The 17,108-nt window shown below is 37.1% G+C and overlaps 1 protein-coding gene and 1 pseudogene across 3 annotated transcripts in view; one reads left to right on the top strand and one right to left on the bottom strand.

Annotated features, from left to right (window-relative positions):
• The window catches only part of ZPBP (zona pellucida binding protein), a 124,450-nt gene that overhangs the window by 44,846 nt on the left and 62,496 nt on the right, over window positions 1–17,108 (bottom strand). The window lies entirely within an intron of this gene.
• On the top strand, window positions 13,119–14,454 carry LOC108592818 (tubulin beta-8 chain pseudogene; annotated as a pseudogene).

Below are 17,108 nucleotides of genomic sequence, written 5' to 3' on the forward strand. Positions count from 1 at the left end.
TGTGATTGACTGATAGATAGATAGATAGATAGATAGATAGATAGATAGATAGATAGATAGATAGATAGATGATAGATAGATAGATAGATAGATAGATATAGATAGATATACACACACACACATATGGATACCATTGGCCATAAAAAGAATGAAATCCTGTGATTTGCAACAACCTGAATAAAGCAAATTGAACTCTCAACTTCACAGGGTACCTACTGATAAAATAAGGGCATTTAATTGAGAAAGAATTTTCCTGAGGAAAATCAGCATTTTCTTGCATGGCAACTGCCTCAGGGGAAGCCATTACCATGTCCTCAGGCAATGAAGGATTAACCCCATCAGACAGAAGGGGAAGGCAGATACCACCACTGGAAGAGAGGCTTCGCTGTAGGTGGGACACCACTGTCATTAGGGCTGAAGAAACCACTTTCATTGTGGTTAGAGAAGCTACTTGTGCTGGCAAAGAAGCCTCATTAGAATTTAGGGGCTCAGTATTTTCAGTTTCACCAGAGTCTTGCAAAATGTCCCCATCTCACCTTAAAGGATCCCATTCTTTCTCAATTAAATGCCCTTATTTTATCAGTAGGTACCCTGTGAAGTTGAGAGTTCAATTTGCTTTATAATTTAGCCAGTCACAGATGGCATCCTGCATTTGATTTTCAGCCCTGCAGCTACAGGAGATAAGACTCTCCCCCCTTCAGGGCACACCTGGAACTTCTGAGACCATTTATATGATGCATGAGCTGAGAATTCAAATTTCTGAGCTCATCTTTTCCTTTTACTACTTTGTCCAGTGACATTGGGAACAACCAAGAAACATCACTGCAGTCCACAGTTTTTCAAAAATGTTCCGAAGTATCATACAGAGTTACCAGGTTCCTTGCTTCTTATAAGTGGTTGACTACAAGTATCCAGTGTACATAATTTTCATATCTCAATAAATAGCACCACAGACTCTCGGCGCTCTCTTTAATACGAAAATCAATCATTAGTATCTTTAAATCTAGTAAGACTAGACAGTCAATTCCAGAAACTCCAGAACCATTTCAGAAAAGTTAATCCTTAAAATTCTGCTCCCCTAGAACCACTCTTGGTGCCAAACACTGTCTTAGTTGGGGTTCTTTGGAGAAATCGAATCAATAGTGCACGTACATGCACACCACACAAAAATGCACGCACACACACACACACACACACACACACACACACAGCTTGAGCACCTCTAAATTAAAACTTTGAAATCTTTAATGGTTCAAAATCCAAAACATTTTGAGTCCTGACATGAAGCTCATCATAGCAGTTTGGAGTTTCATGTTTTTGAGTTAGGAATGCTGAACCAGTAATTTTAACACACATATTCCCAAATATGAAAAATCCAAAACCCAAAACACTTCTGGTCCCAAGCATTTAGGATAAGAAATACTTAACCTGCTGTATATACATACATACAAAGACACACATGTATATAATAACTCTCCAATTCCTATAATAAATCTCCATATATATGTATGTCTATGTGTGTGTCTGCATATATATATATATATGTGTGTGTGGTATGTGTGTATACATACATATGTGTGTGTGTGTATATATATATATATATATCATGGTGGTGTCAAAATTTTTGCTTCAAAAGCTAGTGAGGAGAAAGATAGTCTATTATCCTGTGATTTTTATGTATCAACTTGACTCAACCAAAGGACATCCAGTTGTAGCCAGTATGACATTATTTCATATATATATATAATATGAGAAATAAATCTCCAAGATTTACTATGGGAATTCGTTCATGCAATTATGAAGGATAAGAAGCCCCCCACTTTACCAGCTGCAAGCTGGCAACCAGGAAAGACAGTAGTGTAAATTCCAGTCCAAGTCCAAAGGTCTGAGAACCAATAGATGATGGTGTAAGTCCCAATTCAAGTCCTAAGGCCTAAGAATCAGGAGTACTAATGCTTGAAGGAAGGAGAAGATGGTTTTCCCAGCTCAAACAGAAGCAAATCCACCCTTCCTCTGCCATTCTGTACTGTTCAAGCCCTCAGAGGAGTGGATAGTGCCCACCCACACTAGTGAAGGTAATCTTTACTCAGTGGAACAATTCAAAGGCTAATCACTTCCAGAAACACTCTTATGCACACAGCAGAAATGATGGTGTTCCAGCTACAACTGGGTAGCCCAGTCAGGTTGATACATAAAAACCACAAGATAATAAACTATCTTTCTTCTCACCAGATTTTGAAGCAAAAATTATACCACCACCTGATGGGCTCAATGTACACAGAAGAAATTAGTTATATTTTTTAATAGGGAGGGTAGATAGAAGTAAATAGATACAAGGCTTCTACACTTTAAAGTGGTAAAATATCAATACCAGTAGACTGTGATAAGTTATAGATGAATATCATAATTTATAAAATAACTACTATGAAAACTATACAAATAGTCGAAAATGAGAATATCAAAAACACATATTTGAAATTTAATATTCTAATTTCAAGCCTTACTAATTAATTGCAAAGCTGTCAATAAATAAGGAAGAATCAAGTATGCTTTGTGATAATTTCTCATTTCCAAGGAAAGAGATGTTGATCATTTTTCTTAAAGAAATTGTTAGATATGTATGTCCCTTTCCAAGGCTCAATTAAATACACTGAGAGAAAGGAAAATTTAATACTTGATGAATAAGTAATTGTTTAAAGAACTTTTTGATGACTGTACCAACTTGATTTATATTCCTATTAAATAAGATCTGTAATGAAAAGTATCTAATCATATAAGAGAAGGTCCATAACTTCTACATTAAGGAAAAGCAATGAAAAGCATCTGAGGACCTCCAATGCAGGTCTCCCGACCTTGCTACCTGTTCTCCAGCAACTGTGGACTGAAAGCAAAACTTCTTTATACCCATCTCACTACGAAGCATACTGCATTAACCCAGCAAATCCCAGCTTCATTCGCCATCTGGAAGCAGTACAGGTAATATCTGAATAATGTTCAGCATTAGAGTATTTTGTATGAAATAAAAGAAAAATTAAAAATCCTATAAATTGTTCTTGATGTTTTGATGAGCCAAGCTGCAAGGAGCTGATTCATGAACGCATCCTGATTCATATGTTGAAGTCCTAACCCCCAGTACCTCAGAATGTAACAGTATTTGGAGATATGCAAAAGATATAGGCCTTTTAAGAGGTAATTAATGTATAATGAGGCCATTACAGTAGGCCCTAATTTAATATGACTGGTGTTCTCATAAGAAGAGGAGTTAAGGATGCAGACACACAAAAAGAGGAAAGACCATGTGAAGACATGGCCATCTGCATGCCAAACAGACAGGCCCTTGGCAGAAACCAACGCTGCCAACACCCTCATCTTGCTCTTCTAGCATCCAGGGCTGTGAGACTATAATTTCTGTTGTTTAAGCCTCCCGGTCTATGTTATAGGCTACAGCAAACCTAGCAAACTAATAAATCTTATCTTATTATGCAGAAGTGAAGAACATGCAACTTTGGGGGAAGTTCTACAAAATATTACCAGGACAAAACCAGAGACTTCAAAGAACCTCACCTTATGAGTTGTACAGCATTTGCTATGACAGAAACCTAAAATTTTCTCCTGAAGGCTTTTTTTTTTTTTTTGAGAGGGAGTCTCTCTCTGTCACCCAGGCTTCAGTGCAATAGCATGATCTTGGCTCACTGCGACCTCTGCCTCCTGGGTTCAAGCGATTCTCCTGCCTCAGCTTCCTGAGTAGCTTGGATTTCAGGTGCCTACCACCATGCCCAGCTAATTTTTATGCTTTTAGTATATATGGGGTTTCACCATGTTGGCCAGGCTAGTTTTGAACTCAGGTGATCTGCCCGCCTCGGCCTCCAAAAGTGCTGGGATTACAGGTGTGAACCATCAGGCCTGGCCTCCTAGGGGCTTTTTAACACTTGGAGACAAAAACTTTAAACAATACAAGGCAGAAAGAACTGAACACCTTTTCCTATTCTTTCCACTCTCATCAGTTTTTCATTTGTTATCCATATAGATGGGGGGAAAAACTTAAGAAAACCCGTTTTCTTTTTTGTTTCTGGCAATGTGAGGAACATAAAATTACTGAGAACTTCTGTCTCTGGCCAAAAATGAGTTACAGGGACTGCCACTTGAAAAAAACAAAAACAGACAAAATATATGAAACAACAGTTTGCAAGACAGACAATGGGCACCTTGCAATGAAGGAGAGTAACCTACTCCTAGAGAGCACAAAACCAATGAGGTGAGCTGTCTGAATACCTTACCTTACACCTTGAACGAGCTTTTGCTGTGGTAATAATGAGAAACCCAGAAGGACTCCTGACTTGAAAAGACGGAAATTAGAATCTGGGAATGCCAATATGACTATTGTTAATCGTATAATGCAAAGGAGAAGGGAGCGCTGCATGAAGTGAGCCCTCAGAACTGTGAGAGTTATCCTCAAGTATTAATATTTACTTTGTATGACTGTATGCATGCATTTTTTTAAGTTAGGTCTCGCTCTGTAACCCAGGCTGCAGTGCAGTAGCATTCTACTGAGGCAGCCTCCTAAGTAGCTAGGACTACAGGCACACACACTACCATACCTGGTTAACTTTTAATTTTTTATAGAGACAGTGTATTAGTCTGTTCTCACACTGCTAATAAAGATCTGCCCAAGACTTGGTAATTTATTTTTATTTTTTTATTATACTTTAAGTTTTGAAATATATGTGCAGAACATGCAGGTTTGTTACATAGGTATACACGTGCCATGGTGGTTTGCTGCAGCCATCAACCCATCATCTAAATTAGCTATTTCTCCTGATGCTATCCCTTCCCTAGTCCCTAACCCTCTGAGAAGCCTTGATGTGTGATGTTCCCCCTCCCTGTGTCCATGTGTTCTCATTGTTTAACACCCACTTATAAGTGAGAACATGCAGTGTTTGGTTTTCTGTTTTTCTGTCAGTTTGCTGAGAATGATGGTTTCCAGCTTCATCCATGTCCCTACAAAGGACATGAACTCATGCTTTTTTATGGCTGTATAGTAGTCCATGGTGTATAAGCGATACATTTTCTTTATACAGTCTATCACTGATGGGCATTTGGGTTGGTTTTAAGTCTTTGTTATTGTGAATAGTGATGCAATAAATATACACGTGCATGTTTCTTTATAGCAGAATGATTTATAATCCTTTGGGTATATACCCAGTAATGGGATTGCTGGATCAAATGGTATTTCTGTCCAGATCCTTAAGGAATAGCCACACTGTCTTCCACAATGGTTGAACTAATTTACACTCCTACCAACAGTGTAAAAGCTTTCCTATTTCTCCACATCCTCTCCAGCATCTGTTGTTTCCTGACTTTTTAATGATCGCCATTCTAACTGGAGTAAGATGGTATTTCATTGTGGTTTTGATTTGCTTCTCTAATGACCAGTGATGGTGAGCTTTTTTTCCACGTTTCTTGGCCACATAAATGAGACTGGGTAATTCATAAAGGAAAGGTGTTTAATTGACTCAGAGTTCCACATGGCTGGGGAGGCCTCACAATCATTGTGGAAGGCGAATGAGGAGCAAAGTCGTATCTTACATGGAAGCAGGCAAGAGAGTTTGTGCAGGGGAACTACCATTTATAAAACCATTAGATCGCTTGAGACTTAATCACTACCATGAGAATAGTATGGGGAAAACTGCCCCCATTATTCAGTTATCTCCACCTGGCCCTGCCTTTGACATTTAGGGATTATTACAATTCAAGGTGAGATGCTGGTGGAAACACAGCCAAATCGTATCAGACAGTCTCATTATGTTTCCCAGGCTAGTCTTGAACTCCTGGGCTCAAGAAACTCCCCTACCTCAGCCTCCCCAAGGTGTTAAGATTATAGTCATGAGCCACCACACCCAGTTCATTCTCTTCTATTTAGCTGAGTATTCATCAGCATATGTAAAGAATCTTCCCAAGACGTAAAAAGAAATACCCAGAAGGATAAAGTTCCTGAAGACCATACCAAGTCAGAAATTTTACTTCTTCATACCACCCAGAATGGAAAAGCTGAAAATTCACAGGACTTCTAAAACATAAAGGTCTTATCTTAGAAGTAAGGAATAATTAGATCTAGCCTGAAGACACTGCTCAGATCCTATTTTAGACATCATAAAAGCAATACTTGAATGAATCAAACTGTTTTCCAAACAACTTGTATTCCAGAACAGAATTCAGGAACATTTATAAGAATATCAAAATTCCCAGCACCCACAAGGTGAAAATCACAACATTTGGGATAAAACATTTATTGATAAAATGATTGACATGTTACCAAAAAATCTGAAACTAAGGGTAAAAGTTACTATATGTTTTCATCCATGCAAAAATGCAACGTGTTCTTCCAAAGCTAAAAAATAAATTATTTTACAGACACAATTTCCTAATAACTCCCCATTTTGGGGGGGTAAAAACCTAAAAGACATACCAGTAGTGAGATTGGTATAGGAAACACACAAATATACTGTGAACATAGAATTATCATGAGTTGATTCTCCTGGATTCTACGCACTAATTTGAAAATAAAATAAAAATCCTACATGGATTAACATCAGCAAGACGGCAGACTAGTAAGCTCCATGTCCTCTTTCCCCCATGGAAACCCTGAATAAACAACAATAATGGCTTTGTAAGAACACTAGAAACCAGCTAAGAAGCTGCAGAACCTAACTTAAATGCTTGACCAAGAAAGAGCTGCAATTAGAAGGGTAGTAAATGTCGTTACATTTTGCTCACCCTTGCCCTTACTATCCCACCTCACCTCCAGTGTCACAGCATGGTGCACTTGAAGTGATTATGCCCAAATCTTCATTCCTACCTTGGGAGAGAAGAAAAGGTGTGGACTGTGCTTACAGCATTCTAGCTAGTCTGGGGAACTACCTGAGAGACTAAGTTCTGTCTCACCTGACTTGGAGAACTGATGGAAACAGTGGCGTAGTTTGGATAGGCCACTGACAGCAAAGGCAGGTAATGTGGTATGCTAGCACTGCAGAAAAGGTTTGAAGGGACCCACAACTCACATACTGAAGTGATTGGGGAAGTACTTCTCCTTCACCAAGCCAGTCTATAGAGACAAGGAAAAGGAGCTATTTTTTAAACACTCAAATTTCAACAAATGATTACAAAGTATATAAAGAAAAAATGGCACATTTCAAAGACAATAAATCTTCTGAAACCACCCGAAACAACACACATCTCTTACTGAACTGACAAATAATTTATACAAATTTCCCTAAATATGCTTAATTACATAAAAGAGAACATGGCTAGATGAACAAAATCAGGAAAGTAGTTTATGAACAAAATTAGAATAACAATAATAACATCAGAATGTTTGCACTGCGGGATGCCTACATGGCTGATTTTCTAGGTGTGTCTGTGAGGGTGTTGCCAGAAGAGATTGGCATGTGAATCAGGGGACCTGGAGAGGAAGACCCATCCTCAAAGTGGGTGGGCACCACCCAATCAGCTGCCACCACAGCCAGAACAAAGCTGGTGGAAGAAGGTGGGATACGTTTACTTGCTGAGTCCTCTAGCTCTTTGTTCTGTTCCCACGCCAGATGCTTGCTTCCTTTCCCCCTTCCCTGGGATGCCAGACTCCAGGTTTCTCAGACTTTGGACTCAGAGACTGGTACTTTCACCAGCAGTCTTCGAGAAACTCTCAGGCCTTTGGCCTCAGACTAAGGGATGCGTTGTTGGCCTTCCTAGTTTTGAGGCTTTTGGACCAGGACTGAGTCACTACTGGTTTCTCTCTTTCTCTAGCTTACAGAGAGCCTTCCATTGGATTTTGCCTTATAATTCTGTAAGCCAATCTTCCCTAATAAAATCCCTTTTATATATACATATATCCTATTGGTTCTATCTCTAAGGAAAACCCTAATACAATCTACAAATAGATAGAAATAAAACCAAACATAATTTCGGAGGTTACAAGTACAATAACTGAAGTAAAAAAATTAATTGCTACAGAGATTCAACAGCAGAACTAGTGAGGCAGAAGAAACAATCAGTCAACTTGAAAACAGATCACTTGAAATTAGCATTTGTGAAGGAAAAAGAAGAAAAACTGAACAAATATGAATAGAACCTAAGAGATATGTGAGATACCATATCAACTTGATCAGCATAAGCATTATGGGAATTCAAAAAGGTGAAGAGAGAGAAAAAGGCAGAGATAAAGACAGAAATGGGCATACAAATACATAAAGCTCAATGAACTCTAAGTAGGAATAATTTAAAGATACAAGCAGAAGTTATTAAACTATCAAAGAAAACAAATGAATCTTTATAAAAAAAAAGGCAAGAGAAACTTGACTTGTTATATACAAGGGAAACTCTGTAAGATCACTGACTGATTTCTTAGTGAAACCATGGAGGCCAGGATGATATATTTAAAGTGCTAAAAAAGTTTTAAATGCTATCAACTGTAAATTATATACATAAAACAAAGCTGTCCTTCAAACAATGAAGGAGAAATTAAGAGCATTCTCAGATAAACAACAACTGAGGAAGTTCATTACCACCAGCAGAGTGTGTCCACTTGAAATGAAAGGTCTCTAGACAATAAATCGAAGTATTATAAAAATATAAAGTAATTCTGTAAACAAAAATATATAGAAAAATATAAAACACTGCACTTTGTAATTTTGGTTTGTAAGCCAATTTTTAACTCTTGTAAGATTTAAAAACCAAAAGCATAAGTTTATATTAATGGGCACACAGAATATGAAATTGTAATTTGTGACATCAGAATATAATGGGGAGGTGCAGAGCTGTAAGGGAGCATAGATTTTGCAAATGGTTGACATTAAGTTGTTATCAGTTTAAAATGGATTGTTACAACTTTAAGATGTTCTATCTAATGCCCCAGGTAATCACAAATAAAATATCTATACAATATGCACAAAAGGAAATGAGAAGGGAAACAAAGCATGGCACTACAGGAGATCAACTACACAAAAAGGAAGAGAGTAAGGAAGGAAAAGAGGGGCATAAAAGCTCTAAGACATAGAAAGAATCCCAAAATGTCAATAGTAACTTATTCCCTAATAGTAATTACATTAAATATAAATGAGTTCAACTCCACAACAAAAGATGTGTGTGTGTTTGTGTGTGTGTGTGTTTGTGTGTGTTGTCTACATGAATAAATATCAGGTTCTAACTATATGCTACAAGAAATTCACTTTAGATTTAAAAATATGTAATAGGTTGAAGTGAGAGAATGGAAAAAGCTACTCCATGGAAAATAGCATTGAAAAAAGAGTATATTAATATCAGAAAAAACAGACAAGTCAAAAATGGTTACAGGAGACAGAACATTATATAATGATGAAAGGGCCAATTCAACAATAAGCTATGATAATAATAAATATATACACACCAAACATGAGAACTCCTAAAGATATGGAGCAAACATGGATGGAATTGAAGAGAAATACACAACCAAAATGTTCCACTTTTAATAATGGACAGAACAACCAGAAAGATCAGTATATAAATAGAAAACCTGGACAACACCAGAGATCCAAAAGGCACAGAGAACATTCCACCCAATATGACAATACTGTTTTTTCCTAAAGTGCACATGGAACATTCTCAAGGGTAGACTATATGTAAAGCCACAAAACAAATATTTACAAATATAAAAGATTGTAACAATACAAATTATCTTTTCTAATCAATTTTCCATTTCTAATTTAATAGAATTAAATTAAATACTGGAAAATCCACATATATTGATTAAACAAGATATCCCTAAACACAAAAGGTTCAGAGAAGAAATAACAAGGGAAATTTATGGAATGGAGCTAAAGCAGTGCTTAGAAGGAAATTTATAGCTATAAATGCTTCAGAAAGAATAAACATTTCAAATCAATAAGCTACCTTTATAACCTAAAGAATTAGAAAAAGAACAATTTGCACCTATATATAGCAAAAAGAAAATAATTTAAAAGATTAGAGCAGAGGTAAACAAAATAGAGGATAGAAAAATGCAGAAAACTGACCAAAACAAGAATTGCTTCTTTAAAAAGATCAACAAAACTGATAAGCATTTGGCTAGATTACCTAATAAAAGGGGAGAAGAAAACTAAAATCAGAAATGAAAGCGAAGAAAGTACAACTATTTTATAGAAAGAAAAAAATAAGAGAATATTATAAACAATTGCACTATGGTCTGAATATGTCTCCCCAAAAATTCATATCTTTAAACTTAAATGCCAAGGTAGGGTCTTTGCGAGGTGATTAGGTTTTGAGACCAGGGTCCTCATGAATGGGATCAGTGCCCTAATAAAAGAGGCTGAAGGGAGCTGTTGCTCCTTCTGCTTTGTGAGAACCCACCAAGAGAAGGCACCATCTATAAAACAGATAGTGAGAGTTCACAATATACGAAATCTGCTGAAGCCTTGAGCTTGGCATTTCTAGCCTCCAGAACTGTGAGAAATAAATTTCTATTATTTATAAATTATTCCATCTAAGGTATTTTTATAAGATTCTGAATGGACTGAGAGAAAATGTATGTCAACAAATTGGATAACCTAGATGAAATGGACAAAGTCCGAAAAATATACAACCTAAAAAGGATGTATCATGAGGAAATAGAAAGTCTTAGTAGATCTTTAACTAGTAAGGAAATTGAATCAGTAACCAAAAACTTCCCAACAAAGAAAAGCCCAGAACCAGATGGCTTTATTGGTAGCAATGTCACTGATCATTTAGAGAATTAAAACCAATCGGCCTTAAACTCTTTCAAAAACTGAAGAAGACAGAAACCTCTAGATTCATCCTATGAGGCCAATACTGCCCTGATCCAAGACAAGACAAAGACAGCATGAAAAGAAAACCACAAATGAATATCCCTGAGGAATACCAAGATAGAGAATTCTCAACAATGCACAATCCAACAGCATATTAAAAGAATTATTGTAAGCCATGACCAAGAATGATTATTGCTGAAATGTTAAAATGTTTCAACATAAAAAATCAATCAATGTGATACATCACAACAGAATAAAGGAAAAAAATGATACTTTCAACTGATGTAGAAAAGGCATTTCAAAAAAGTTAACATACTTTCATACTAAAACACGAAATAAACTTCAGAATTTAAAAAAAAAACTACTTCAACATAATAAAGGTCATATAACAAACGTCTACCACTAACATAATACTCAATATTGAAAGGCTAAAAGCTTTTCCTCTAAGATTACAAATAAGACAAAGATACCTGCTTTTGCCTCTTATTTTCAAAACAGCATCAGGAACAGCACAGAAATTAGGCAAGAAAACAAAATAAAATAAATCCAAACTATATAGGAAAAATTAAATTATCTGTTTACAGATGACATGATCTTACATATGGAAAACTTGTAAGATTCCACACCAAAAAACACAACACTGCAATAAATGAATTCTGCAAACTTGCAGGACACTAAATCAACATGCAAATATCATTTGTTTTTCTATACATGAAAAACAAACCATACCAAAAGGAAATTAAGAAAATAATTCCACTTACAATAGCATCAAAAAGAATAAAATGGTAGAAAATGTAACCAAGGATGTGAAAAACTTCTATGCTGAAAATTAGGAAATGTTGCTGAAAAGTATTTAAAATGATACAAATAAATCAAAAGACGATGCATTTTTATGCATTAACACATTTAAGATGTTAATACAACCCAAAGCTATTTATAGATTTAATACAAAATCCCTATTAAAATCCCAATGACAGTTTTTTGCAGAAATAAAAAAACCCATCCTCAAATTCTTATGAAATCTGATGAGACCTTTAGTAGCCCCACAATCTTGAAAAAGAGCAGAAAAATTGAAAGACTCACACTTTCTGATTTCAAAACTTATTACAAAGTTATAGTATTCAAAACAGTGTGGTCCCGGCATAAAGACAGACATACAGACTGATGGAACAGAATACAGAAACCAGAAATAAGTCCTCATACACATGGTCAAAATGATTTTTAAAAAGCATCTACAAACACTATGGTGAAAAGCTGAATGCCCTCCCCATAAGCTGCAGAACAAAGAAAAGATGTCCATCCTTGCTTCTTTTATTAAAGACAGTACTGGATGTTTTAGCTACTGTAATAAGCGAAAGAGTAAATAAAGACATATACTGGGCTGGGCATTAGTGACTCATGCCTGTAATCTGAGTACTTTGGGAGGCCAAGGCGGGTGAATCACCTGAGGTCAGGAGTTCAAGACCAGCCTGGCCAACATGGTGAAACCCCATCACTACTAAAAATACAAAAAAATTACCCAGGTGTGGTGGCATGCATTTGTAATCCCATCTACTTGGGAGAGTGAGGTGGGATAATCACTTGAACCCGGGTGGCAGGGGTTGCAGTGAGCCAAGACTGCACCACTACACTCTAGCCTGGGCAACAGAGCAAGACTCTGTCTCAAAAAAAAAAAAAAGGCACATACCAATTGGGTATTGCTTTGTAAATTCTTAAAACTTAATAGTTTCCTGATACTTCAACATCTCCCATCTCCTCAAACAAACTGTGAGCACTCCACCCAGGTGGCCAGGTCCAGCAGTGAACCTGCCCCAAGTTCACCTTCTTGCTGTCCCCTGATTAAGACACTTGCCCAGTAGTTCTGTAGTTCTGTCTCTCACTCTGCACTCTCCAATATCCCCAGGAGGCTCTCCATCTGCTTGGTTGCACTTAATCTCTGAAAGCTCCTACCTCAAGGCCTCCTGCTTGCTGTGCCATGCCCCCATCTCTAGGGCTGGTGAGTATCAAAATTCCCTTAATTTCATATATCTCTCTGAATGTAATTTCTGCAGTCATGCTAGAACCAACCATAAACATCCCACAAGTGACACTTACTCCCCTATTTATAAAACTTAGAGGAAACAATAAAACTATCTCAGTTTGCAGCTATTATAATTGTGATAGGAAATCCCAAAGAATATAAAACAAAACAAAATGAAAACGTCTAGAATGACAAATTTCATCAAGTTTACAGGAAACTATACCAACATAAAAATAAATGGAGTTTTGTCATTGTGTGATTACTCCTCCTCGCGTTTCTCTTGCTGCCCTAGTCCTGCCTTGGCCATGAGGGAGATCGTGCTCACCCAAACCAGACAGTGCCAGAACCAGATTGGCACAAAGTTCTGAGAGGTGATCTCTGATGAACATGGCATTGACTCTGCTGGCACCTACCATGGGGACAGTGACCTACAGCTGGAATGCATCAATGTGTACTACTATGAGGCCAGCCGTGGCAGGTATGTGGCCTGCGCTGTGCTCGTGGATCTGGAGCCAGGCACCATGGACTCTGTGCGTTCGAGGCCCTTTGGGCAGATCTTCAGGCCAATTTCATCTTTGGTCAGTGTGGGGCTGGGAACAACTGGGCCAAGGTGTACTACACAGAAGGCACGGAACTGATGGAGTCAGTGATGGATGTTGTGAGAAAAGAAGCTGAGAGCTGTGATTGCCTACAGGGTTTCCAGCTGACCCACTCCCTGGGTGGGGGGACTGGGTCTGGGATGGGTACCCTTCTCATGGGCAAAATTCAGGAGGAGTACCCAGACAGGATCATAAACACATTCAACGTCCTGCCCTGGCCCGAGGTGTCAGACACCATGGTGGAGCCCTACAATGCCACCCTCTCCATCCACCAGCTCATAGAAAATGCAGACGAGACATTCTGCATTGATAATGAAGCTCTCCATAACATCTGTTCCAGGACCTTAAAACTGACCACACCCACCTACAGTGACCTGAATCACCTGGTGTCTGCTACCATGAGTGGGGTCACCACATGCCTGCACTTCCCAGGCCAGCTGAATGCCGACCTGTGGAAGCTGGCCATGAACATGGTTCCATTTCCCCGGCTGCACTTCTTCATGCCTGGCTTTGCCCCGCTAACCAGCGGGGCAGCCAGCAGTACCGGGCCCTGACCATGGCTCAGCTCACTCAGGCATTCTTCAATGCTAAGAATATGATGGCCGCCTGTGACTCCTGTCATGGCCGCTACCTAACCGTGGCTGCCATTTTCAGAGGTCGCATGTCCATGAGGGAGGTGGATGAGCAAATGTTCAACATTCAGAATAAAAACAGCAGCTACTTTGCTGAGTGGCTCCCTCACAACATGAAAACAGCCGTCTGTGACATCCCACCCCGGGGGCTAAAAATGTCGGTCACCTTCATTGGTAACAACACAGAGATCCAAGTACTCTTCAAACATGTCTCCGAACAGTTTACAGCCACGTTCAGGCGCAAGGCCTTCCTGCACTGGTACACAGGCGAAGAAGGCATGGATGAGATGGAGTTCACCGAGGCCCAGAGCAACCTTAATGACCTGGTGTCAGAACACCAGCAATAACAAGATGCCACAGCTGAAAAGGAGGAGTTTGAGGAGTGTGCTGAGGAGGAGGAGGTAGCCTAGAAGCTTCCTTTTCTAGGTAAAGGAGGAAGCACTGTGGATTCTTTAGTGTGTTCTGATAGCCATGGTCACTACGCACTTCTTTGAGTCTTTACGTCTCCTCCTGCTGCATTTTAAAGCATTTTCATAGTAAGTAATTTGGCCTAAAAAAAATACTTTTATGGCAAATAAATAAATAATGGAGTTTGAACACACTAACAATGAATATTTTAAAACCAAAATTAAAACCTAACATTCTTCAAAATAAATCTAAAGAAAATGAAATAATTATGTACAAACTTACTAAAACACGTATAAAATTTGTATGCTGAAAGTCACAAAACACTGATAAAGAAAATAGGAGGACTAGGAAGAAGTAGAGACATATTATGTTCATGGACTGGAAGAATTATTATAGTAAAAATGTAAATTTCCCCCAAAATTATATATAGGTTTAACATAATCCCTGTTAAAATCCCAAAAAGATTTTTGTAGACATATACAAGCTTCAAAATGTATATAGAAAGGTATGACCCTAAAATAGCTAAAACAATCTTGATAAGAATACAGTGGAATGAATAAATTATCCATTAGTAAGTCTTACTAGATAGCTAAAGTAGTCAAGACCATGTGATATTAGAAGGCACATAAGCACACAGAACAATAGAACAGAATAAAGGACCCAAAAATAGTCCCACACAAATATACTCACTGTATTTTAACAAAGGTGCAAAAGCTACTCAAGGGAGAAAAGATGGCATTTTGAACAAATGATTTTGGAGCAATTGTACATCCATGGGCAAATAAAAACAAAAAACAGTAAAATAATCTTTAGCTAAATCTCATACCTTATCGAAAATTGGTAAAAAATGATCACATCTTTGATGGGTAATGTAAAACATAAAAACCATATACACAAATCAGGTGTACTGCTATATATTTTCAGCTTTCTTGACCAAGCTGAGAAACAAATCAAGGACTCAATTTCTTTTATAACAGCTGCAAAAAAGTAAAATACTCGGGAATATACCTAACAAAGGAAGTGAAAGATCTCTCAGGAAAATCTATAAAACACTGATGAAAGAAATCATAGATGACACTAATAAAAGGAAACATAACCCATGCTCATGGATAAGTAGAATCAATATTGTCAGACCATCTTACCAAGAGCAATCTATAGATTCAATGCAATTCCCATCAAAATATCATCATCATTCTTCAGAGAACTAGAAAAAAATAATCCTAAAATTTATATGGACCAAAAAAGGACCCACAGAGCCAAAGCAAGACTAAGGAAAAAAAAAGAAAAACAAACACAGAATCACCACATTACTCAACTTCAAACTATACTACAAACTAGAGTTGCCAAAACAGCATGGTACTGTATAAAAACAGGCACGTAGACCAATAGAACAGAATACAGAACTCAGAAATAAGCCAAATACGTACAGCCAACCAATCATCAACAAGGCAAACAAAACATAAAGTGAGAAAAGGACACCCTATTAAACAAATGGCACTGGGATAATTGGATTCTCATCTCTCACCATATATAAAAATCAATTCAAGATGGATCAAAAACTTACATCTAAGACCTGAAACCATAAAAAGTTTTCAAGATAACATTGGAAAATTCTTCTAGATAATGGCTTAGGCAAACAGTTCAAGATGAAGAATGCAAAAGCAAATGCAACAAAAACAAAGATAAATAGATGGGACTTAATTAAACTAAAAAACCTTCTGCACAACAAAAGAAATAATCAGCAGAGTGAACAGACAACCATGTTGCCCAAAAAGTCTAAAATATTTACTATTTGGTCCTTTACAAGGACATGTGCCAACCCATGACAGAGATGATTTGAACAACACTATCATTAACACTTTAAGTTAATTATAAAACATTACAACCAACATCTACAGAGTATTTCAATATGTGCATAATATATTTCACAAGGCTAGACAGTATGTTGAATAAATTCAGAAGGACTTAAAATATTCAGAGTATGGCTTTAACCAAAAAAGAAATTCATAATTAATAATAAGAGATTAGGAAAAATCCCCCAAATCTGGAAATTAATCAACCAACTACTAAGTAATTCAAGAATCAAAAAGAAAGAAGTAAAGTAGGAAAAACTGAAAATGAGACAGAACACATACCACTCAACCTATCAGAAAAGAGACATAATTACTACATATCTTGCAGATATCAGAAGGATAATATTAGAAGCAATTTTATGCCAGAAAAATTTAACAATGGAGATGCAATATATGAGATTTTTGAGACTTGCAACTCACTAAAAGTGAACAAAATGAACAGGAAAATCCAAATATCCCTACATGTACTTAAGATATAATTTTTTATTGAAAACCTACCCACAAAGAATACTACAGGACCCAGTGCTTCAATTAGTGCATTCTATCAAACATCTTAAGGAAACTAATAACTAAAAACATTTTCAAAAACTGTAAGAGAAGAAAACAGTTACCAAGTCATTTTACAAGGCCAGTATGATCCAAATATCAAAACCTGAGCAAGACATTATAAAAAATAACATGACATATAACATATATATGTCCTTAATAAAACATTAACAAATATAATACAGATATAAGTTGTTTTCAACAAGATGAAAAAAAGTATTTGAAAAATGTAACTCCCATTCATAATGTAATCTCCC

This window comes from Callithrix jacchus, chromosome 11 (assembly GCF_049354715.1).
Source record: "Callithrix jacchus isolate 240 chromosome 11, calJac240_pri, whole genome shotgun sequence".
Lineage (NCBI taxonomy): Eukaryota > Metazoa > Chordata > Mammalia > Primates > Cebidae > Callithrix > Callithrix jacchus.